The sequence below is a fragment of the Aulostomus chinensis genome, chromosome 17 (genome assembly GCF_037954235.1).
Source record: "Aulostomus chinensis isolate RoL2024-O1b breed Wild chromosome 17, RoL_Achi_v1.0, whole genome shotgun sequence".
In the NCBI taxonomy this organism is placed as follows: domain Eukaryota; kingdom Metazoa; phylum Chordata; class Actinopteri; order Syngnathiformes; family Aulostomidae; genus Aulostomus; species Aulostomus chinensis.
The window spans coordinates 7468287-7476568 of NC_141336.1; the positions used below are offsets into that span (position 1 = coordinate 7468287).

At 38.8% G+C, this 8282-nt stretch overlaps 1 long non-coding RNA gene across 1 annotated transcript; it reads right to left on the reverse strand.

The window, feature by feature from the left end:
* Window positions 1-288: 288 nt before the first annotated feature.
* On the reverse strand, window positions 289-4817 carry LOC147246157 (uncharacterized). Its single transcript, XR_015109826.1, has 3 exons — window positions 4786-4817; window positions 1782-1870; window positions 289-365 (listed from the first exon to the last, which is right to left on the reverse strand). It is a non-coding gene; the product is annotated as an uncharacterized LOC147246157 (long non-coding RNA).
* Window positions 4818-8282: the final 3465 nt, after the last annotated feature.

An 8282-nucleotide genomic window follows, 5' to 3' on the forward strand; every position in this document is an offset into this window, starting at 1 on the left:
AATCGACAGTGACTAACAGGTATGTCTGTGTATCAAAGCTTCCATGATCCCTGACGGAAACAAAACCAGAAGAGAAAATGCACAAGTGGCATGTTTGAGGGCTGGTGGTGCGGCAGTGGCAGCAGAGGTGGAGGTAAATGAGGAGCAAGGCAGGGTGGTGAAAACAGGTGAGGCTTTGTTTGGCTGAGTTTTAGAGGTAGATCCATATCAGGAATCCTCCCGCGCACTGCCTCCTGCTCTCTCCAAGGCGGATCGGTTTACCACGTGGAGACTTGCTGTCGCCTCTCCGCTGGCTGACAGACAGACAGGAAAACACGGGAGAGAAGACAACAGTGGAGGCGGAGGAGGAGAGAACATCTCTGGCTCTGTAAGAAGAGGAGATAAAGTTTTTATGATCCCAAAGGTAAACTGGCCACCACAGCAGAATAAAACAAACACATTCAACATGTACAAACAACAATAAACAGATTAAAATAGCAGACGACACAAACATGGGTCATGTGACCCAGAGGTGAAAGACAAGTAAATAGCCAACATCCCTTTCAAATCAGTTTGAGAGTCGACTGAGTCAAGCTTTGGTCTTCTACTGATGTTGGTGCTTTAACAATCTGCTAACACAGACATCTGTAATACAAAGGGGAATCTCTGTGTGTGCATGTGTCTGTGTCTCTGTGTAATTCACTGGTCAGTGGTCTTCCTATCCAGTGGATGCATTACTGAGCAAGTCACATATGAAGTTTTACATCATTTTGGAAGCAGGTCTGGAGAATGACAATGTGGCACATGACAAAAGTCTTCTTCCCTGTCCAAGACCTCACCCAAGATGGTTTTTTTCTAACTGCAAGTTTCACATCTTTTATTAAGAGTAGGACAGGAGTGAGTTGTAAAACATGGAAATAAGCACTTTTGAACATCTGCATCAATTACATCATCATAAATAGTGGGAGGATCTATTACACAACTTGTATCCCCCCAAAAGCTGGTCAGTGAGTGAGAGACCCTAGTGATTTTAAGAGTGAAAATGTTTCTCTTCTGACTTTTTAAGGTCTTTTTTATGTCTGTCAAACTGAAGAATGTTTGTTCTGTACATTACATTACTTACATTCCTCTTAATGTAATACATCACTAATACAGGGGTGTTGGGGGTCTGAACAGGAAGTGAGAAATTGAGATGGTTTGGCTAATTAGTCACCTTGTTCACAATTAATTACTGCAGAAGCACTCAGTTTTTAACCTGGCTGTAGGTGTGTGTGTGTGTGTGTGTGTGTGTGTATGTTGTTTGTGTGTTACATGGCAAATTTGTTTCAGAACTGACATTTCTGTTCAGATACATTGATATCTGATTCCCATGAAAATCAATCAGATGATGATGAACAGTCATTTTATGATACATATACACAACTATTGGGTTGTATGCCATTATCCCACAATGAGTGTTAAAAGTAGTCTTGTGTGGTCAATATATGAGTGTGAGTGGTAATAAAGCGAAGGATCAATAACAAGTCATATTATATTGTAGAACAATGTTTCTTTAATTCATATTTATAAAAAAAATGTGAGAGATAAATTGGTAAGTTTTCATAAAATTCCCTATTTATATGTATTTTTTACCCATTTCTTGCAGCTATTTTTCTAATATTTTGAGGTGCATAACATATTTTTGTGGAAAAAAAAACAAATAACATTAAACTTTTATCATTATTATTCAATTTTTGTACCATATGTGGAACACAAAAGTGACAGACATCATAGTTGTTTATTCATCTGCTACAAAGCATTACCAATCATTGCTGTTGGAGGCATATTTGCTGCATCGATCATCTTATGTCTTTGAAATGGCTGGCACTGCTTCGGTTCCACTGGCAAACATCTGAAGGGTCAATAAAAACATCAAAATCACCAACAGGAATCACTGTAGGATTTGAGTTATAAGCTCGGTTCAGCAGCCATTTTATTTTCAACTACATCAACAACACAAGTCAATGATGTTTCCAGTAAGGATGAGCGGGCACACCATTAGCTGTATCTGTATCTGTACAACCACCAAAATTATCTGTATCTGTGTTCTGGGGGTGTGGTTTAACCTGGAAATGGGTGTTACTTAAGCTCTACTGCTGATTCAGGATCACTGTCAGACAAGTTACACTTTATAATACATATTTTCCTGAGTATGTAAGTGTTTCAGATAAAATCTGAATTAAATAAAATCTGTGTGTGTGTGTGTGTGTGTGTGTGTGTGTGTGTGTGTGTGTGTGTGTGTGCATGCATGTTTAAATTTACAGACAGTGTGACTGTGGAGCCAGGGATGATACAAACACGCTAACTGCTTTTTCAATGAAAGCGCCTGGTCACTTTTTCTATCAATCCGCAAACCAATGCAAAATCAGATGCAGAAGGAAAAAAAAAAAAGCAGAGCTTCATTCAGCCATGTCTAAATACCAGATCTGATGACCTACAAAACTCTGATTATTTGTTACTTTCCAAACATAAGCTGGTTAATGGAGAATTAAAGGTGCACAAAGCGTTGTTGCCTGATGTCACTTCCGTTGACGTTTGTTGTAAATATTAAACAAAAACAGAGCAAGCTCGCCCCTCCCCTTGTGTTTCTGTAAATGTCATGAATGTGAATAATTATAATAAGAATAAGAATACTGAATTAATCCCACACAGGGGAAATTTAAATAGTTTCAGCAGCATTTACAGAGGGAAAAAGAAAGGATTATATAAATTAGAAGAAGGAAAATATTTATGGAATAAAAAAACACAAGCTAAAATAAATAAATATTAACATTTAGATTGGACAATTTACAGTTTACAAGAAATATTTACACAAAGTATTAAAAAATAGGAATATGTTATTGCACCATTAATTGCACATTGCTGAAAAACAAGCAAATGAATGTTTACAGTGTGCAGTTGTACAGCCTGATGGCAGCAGGCAGGAATGACCTGTGGTAGCGCTCCTTCTTGCACTGAGGGTGCAGCAGTCTGGAACTGAAGGAGCTGCTCAGGGTCTCCACAGTGTAGTTCAGGGGGTGGGAGGTGTTGTTCATAAAAGTGAAAATGGACCTCTGCTGCATTAATGTTGCTAAGATGAGTGAGCAAACTCCAACTGTTTGGTGAGTAAATTTATATTCTAAGTCTTTATACAGTATCTTTACGATATTAGGTTACAGCTGATATATTTAGAATTATTTTGTTGTTATGACTTACCGCTGATATATTGAAAATTATTTTATGAGCTTATGTGTAGGAGACACTGTTTGTAGAATTTGTCATTTCTAGAATCAAAGCTTGTGCTAGCCAGGACCTCTAGCCTCTAGAGTAAGCTAGGAATAACAAACTATTACATTGAAAAATGGCTTATGAGTGTCATAGCTACAATTAACACTACTTATTCCCCAATTTATGCACGCACACTAACCCCCTCCCCCCAACCTTCTTGTCAGTGATTGGCTGGAACATGGTTTGTTATGTTTATGTGCACAACACGTGGGTTTTATTTGCCATTTGTGGGCCCTGTGTTGTCTCCAGAGACTGGAGTTTTTCATGATGTATTCAGGGGGCAGGCTTCTAGCAGATAAAGGGGAGATGCCTATAATTTGAGACAAAAATGATATCATCCTGAAACCATGCAACAAGCTTAGTGCACCTTTAAATCCTAAACAGCACATAAACAGCAATGAGAGAAATTAACCCAAGACACAGACTGTTGTGTCTACCCGTGGCAAGAGTTAACACGTCTATCATCTCCGTTATGATTGAGGCAGCCACAGTGAGCTGAGCTTCTCAGTTGTGTATTTGTGTGTGTGTGTGTGTGGGGGGGGGGGGGGGGGGGCTCTGTGTTTGACTGATGGGCCAGCTGCCAATCAGGAGATGTTGTGGGACAAAGATATCCAATGAAAGCTTTCGTTTTCCTTGGAAAAAAATGCCAGAGGATTGAAAATGACACATTGGTGCACAATAGATGCTCGGCCTCATTACAACCCTATCCTATCCATACTGAAAACCCGTTTCCGGATCGTCCCTAGTTTCCAGACAAGAGTACGTGCACTGCACATTGATCTCAAGGATACTTTAAACTTGATTTTGTATTCTAATGAAGTTAAAATTCTTTCATTCTACTGTCACCAAATTAGGAGGTGTTTGGGTCCTTGCTTGTTATCTAACTGGCTGCTATCTTTTGACATGCTAGTCTGCTACTACACATACATGTCAGGACACCTTCCTGGTGCTGAATCCAGCATGCCCTCAGCGCTGGCGCCGTTCTCAGTATGTCAGAGGGGCTGAGGCCGGATGAAGCAACTCGCTCCAGGCAGAGTGACACTGATACTGAGAGCTGCCTCCTTTTCAGCTCCAGATAATTAAAGCAGAATCCTCCTGAGAAACAGCTGCTTCTTTTAATTTTACTGCTTAGAGTCAACACTTACCTGCACCTGTAATTGCAACTTAACCACCTTGCACACTTTATGTTTTGGTGTCCCTTATCTGTTTCACCTTTCCTCTAAGTTCTTTAGCTAAAACAGTCACTTTAGTTTGTCTTAAATATATTTTGCTGATGGCTACTTGCTTTTAGTTTGCATAACATCTTTAAGCTAATGTTTAAATATCCAGTTACTTGAGCAACTTTAGCTCAAGCTACCGGATGGCCTATAGCTTCTGACACTGGAACTACAGATTGCCCTTTAGCTATTTGAGCTTATCAAGTGCCCTCATAGCACCTTTAGCCAACTGATACCTTTAGCTAACTTAGCATTTATATTCGCTTGTCTTTAAATCACTTACCTTCTTTCATTAGCTGCCTTGCATCATTGTGCTTCTTAGGTTTAGCTACCAGCTACTTTTGCTGCATTTAAGTTTTGGGGCGGCACGGTGGTTAACACTGTCGCCTCACAGCAAGAAGGTTCCGTGTTCGACCGGATCCCTGTGCCTGCATGGGTTCTCTCCGGGTATTCCGGCTTCCTCCCACAGTCCAAAGATATGCAAATAGGGACTTGGCTAACTGGATACTCTAAACGGACCATAGGCATGACTGTGAGTGTGAATGGTTGTCTGTTGAAATATGTTGGCCCTGCGATGGACTGGCAATCTGTCTAGGGTGAACCCCACCTCTTACCCAAAAGCCGCTGGGATAGGCTCTAGCCCCCCCGCAACCCTTAACACGAATAAGCGAAAGAAAATGGATGGATGGATTTCCAATAGCTTTAGCAAGCTTGTGGCTTTATCTTCTGATGTTTTAAACTACAGTATTTTAGCCTTAGCTGCCTGCTAGTCTTTACTTCCTCAGTATTGATAATATACCTTGTAACACAAGTCAGTTATGCAATAAGAATTAACACAATGGATTGACTTGCAAAAAGACTGGGGCTCTTTTATTTCCAAAAAATAAAGCACAACATTCAAAGCAAAAACTGGAAACAACATACATACATTGTTTTTCAACAGGCACAAGTATGCAAGTAACATGTTTATAGCTACTCTGAGATTCAATTTAGGTGTGCCTTGGTGGCCAGAGGTTAAACCTCTCCCTTAATACAATCCAGCCTCTAATTAAAACAGTTGTTTCGAACCTTTACAAACCATGACATTCTATGGACAATTATTTAACCAAACAAACTCCATGTAATAAAGAAACACAATATCCTACTTTGACACCCAATTAGAGCCTCAAACCTTATAAATACCTTAATTCTTAATCAAATAATGCAATAAAAATCTTGGATTTTTTAAGAGTGGAATTTTCCACCATCAGCACACTGTTGTGGGTCTAATTGCTGTGACCTCTATAAAAGGCAGCAGTTTGCATCAGCTCTGATTAGGACTGAGGGACTGTCAAGGACAGGGACATCAGAGTATCATAACACAAAACATTTCTTTGCAACTTAAGTATAAATAAACCTAGCAATTCTGCAGACTTTTTTTACAACAATGTTAAGTGCAATGGATAATTGTTAAGTGAGTTGCCTGAGTGTAATTTATTGTGGTGTATGCACTCATAAATTACAGAGGAAAATAAATTGCATTTGGTTGCCTGCCTGCAAGTGTATTCCTAAGTGTCTTTACTTAAGCACATTCTGAAATCAGTAACAAAGTCTTCGTCACGTCTTAAGATAACACATTTGTCCTGTTTTTGTTTTGTTTTGCATCATATGCAAGAGTCCATTCAAAATGCTCCCTCTTCATATTCATAACCCCATGGAGGGAAATTTACCATAAGCTTGTGTACACAAGTGGTACACAATTTCCAGTGCCATAAACACAAGCTCACAAGTTCCATTTTAAGGCAGCAATAGCAACTACACCTTTATAAAATAGAGAGCCACAACTGTCTTTATTGTTTCCATTTTAGTAGTCCAAGAAAGGGTCCTTCAAGCTGTAAAATACAAACAAACTAATCTTCAAACAAGAAAAAAAATACATGTTGTGGAAATGTGGAGGTTTGATGATGAATATTTCTTTATTCAAATTAAAAGTTTTATTTGCAAATGCTGGCTCTCAAACAAGCAGATGACCAATCAGTTGGGTGTACTTCACTCCTAAACTCTTAAGGGGAGGTCGACACTTCAATGTTTTTATTTACTTGACTAAGAGAGAGAAAGACAGAGAGACACAGAGAGAGAGAGAAAGACATTATCCTCAAATCTTCAGAGTTAAGTGGAGGTCGAACAAGGTTCATCTCCAACTGATCATCTTACAGAGAAACAACCACAGCAGCACACTTGTAAAAAAGCCCTTTGATTGCAACCCAGTCAGCCTGTTAGCATGGTTATCATAGTTGTTATGATATGGAAACAAACAGGGATGACCCAGACTTTAACTGACAAAAGATGAACAAATTTACAACAAAATCTTTTGCCTACTATTTGATTTGATTTTCTTATAACAGAGGTAATCATGAGAGGTTCAGTTCATAACTGGTGCCGGATTTGGAGCTGATTGAGTAGAGTATAAAAAAATCAAATAAATCACCTGTTGTGTCAAGTGCCATGAAAAGATTTTTTTTTTCTAACTTATTCAGTGCTCATGTGAACATGTTGGCGTATTTTCTCTGCAGCTTGTAAAACCCAAATCCAGCTTGAATGGAGCTTGTGTAAATTAATGAACAGCTCTCTTTTCTGCACACGAACGACGGTTGAGTCAATTTTGACAGGCAATTAGGAAAAAGGACCACAGAAATATGTTTCAAACAAAAGCTCTCACTGCTGTAATGGTTGGTAAATCCAGGGCTCTAGCAGGATGGAGCCTGAAGCAGTTTACAGAAATAGGACCCATTAGATAGAAGCCCTCAAGATTTCAGGAGACTGATCAGAACCATGCCAAACCAGACCAGTCCAGAGCTGTACTTATTATGTAGTTATTGGCTGTGCTTTGGTTGTGTTTTAGATTCCCAGATTTCACGTGTTATTATATGTTCTAATGTATCATGACTGATCCAGGTAATTAAAGGTCCAGCAAGCAAGATCTGGTGACATTTAGTGGTGAAGTTGGCAGTTGCAGGACCTCCCCTTACTCTTCCCTCAGGAAGTTTTGTATTATTATTCATATGTAATGCACAATTTGGCTCCAAATCAAATCAAATTTGACTTCACAAATCTCTCACATAAAAAAAATCTGAAAAATCTAAGCCTACAGGAAAATTACTTTTTTTTTTGCCTTAATACATTTAGGAAATAGGAATACTTGACATTTGAGGGGATCATGAGGATAGAACTGAGGAGTGTGGAGTTGCCATGGTGACATAGAGGACAGTTTATACAGTTATTGGTTACAATTCAACTAGTGAATATTTCCCCCTTCTTTTTCCAAAAATAAGAAAAGAGCAGGGGCTCAGTACCTTGTTTCCCTAAACCTGGAGTCCTTAGGTCTGCATAATGCACTGGAAGTCAATTCATGCCTATGCAAACTTCCAGTCCTGACAGCCAATAGATGTTTAGATTATATAATGATCATCCATTAGAACAGGATAAATTAATATTCAAGGCTTCAAGGAAAAACCCACTGGTATCAAAAGACTACCACTGTCCATCAGTTAAGTTGTTGTGTGAGCCTGGGACACTGAGTACATGATTGACTGTCACTTTGCACTCTACAAGTATGTTGAAAATGTTTAATTTTTGCAGAGGATGTCAGATAGAAAATTGCTCTTGACAGTTTGCTAGCAAATAACATCTAGCATTAACCTAAAAAGAAAAAAATGAGCTAAATATAACAACATTCTATCACCTTGCCAGGCCATATGGTACACAATAATAATAATAATAATAACAATAATAATAATAATA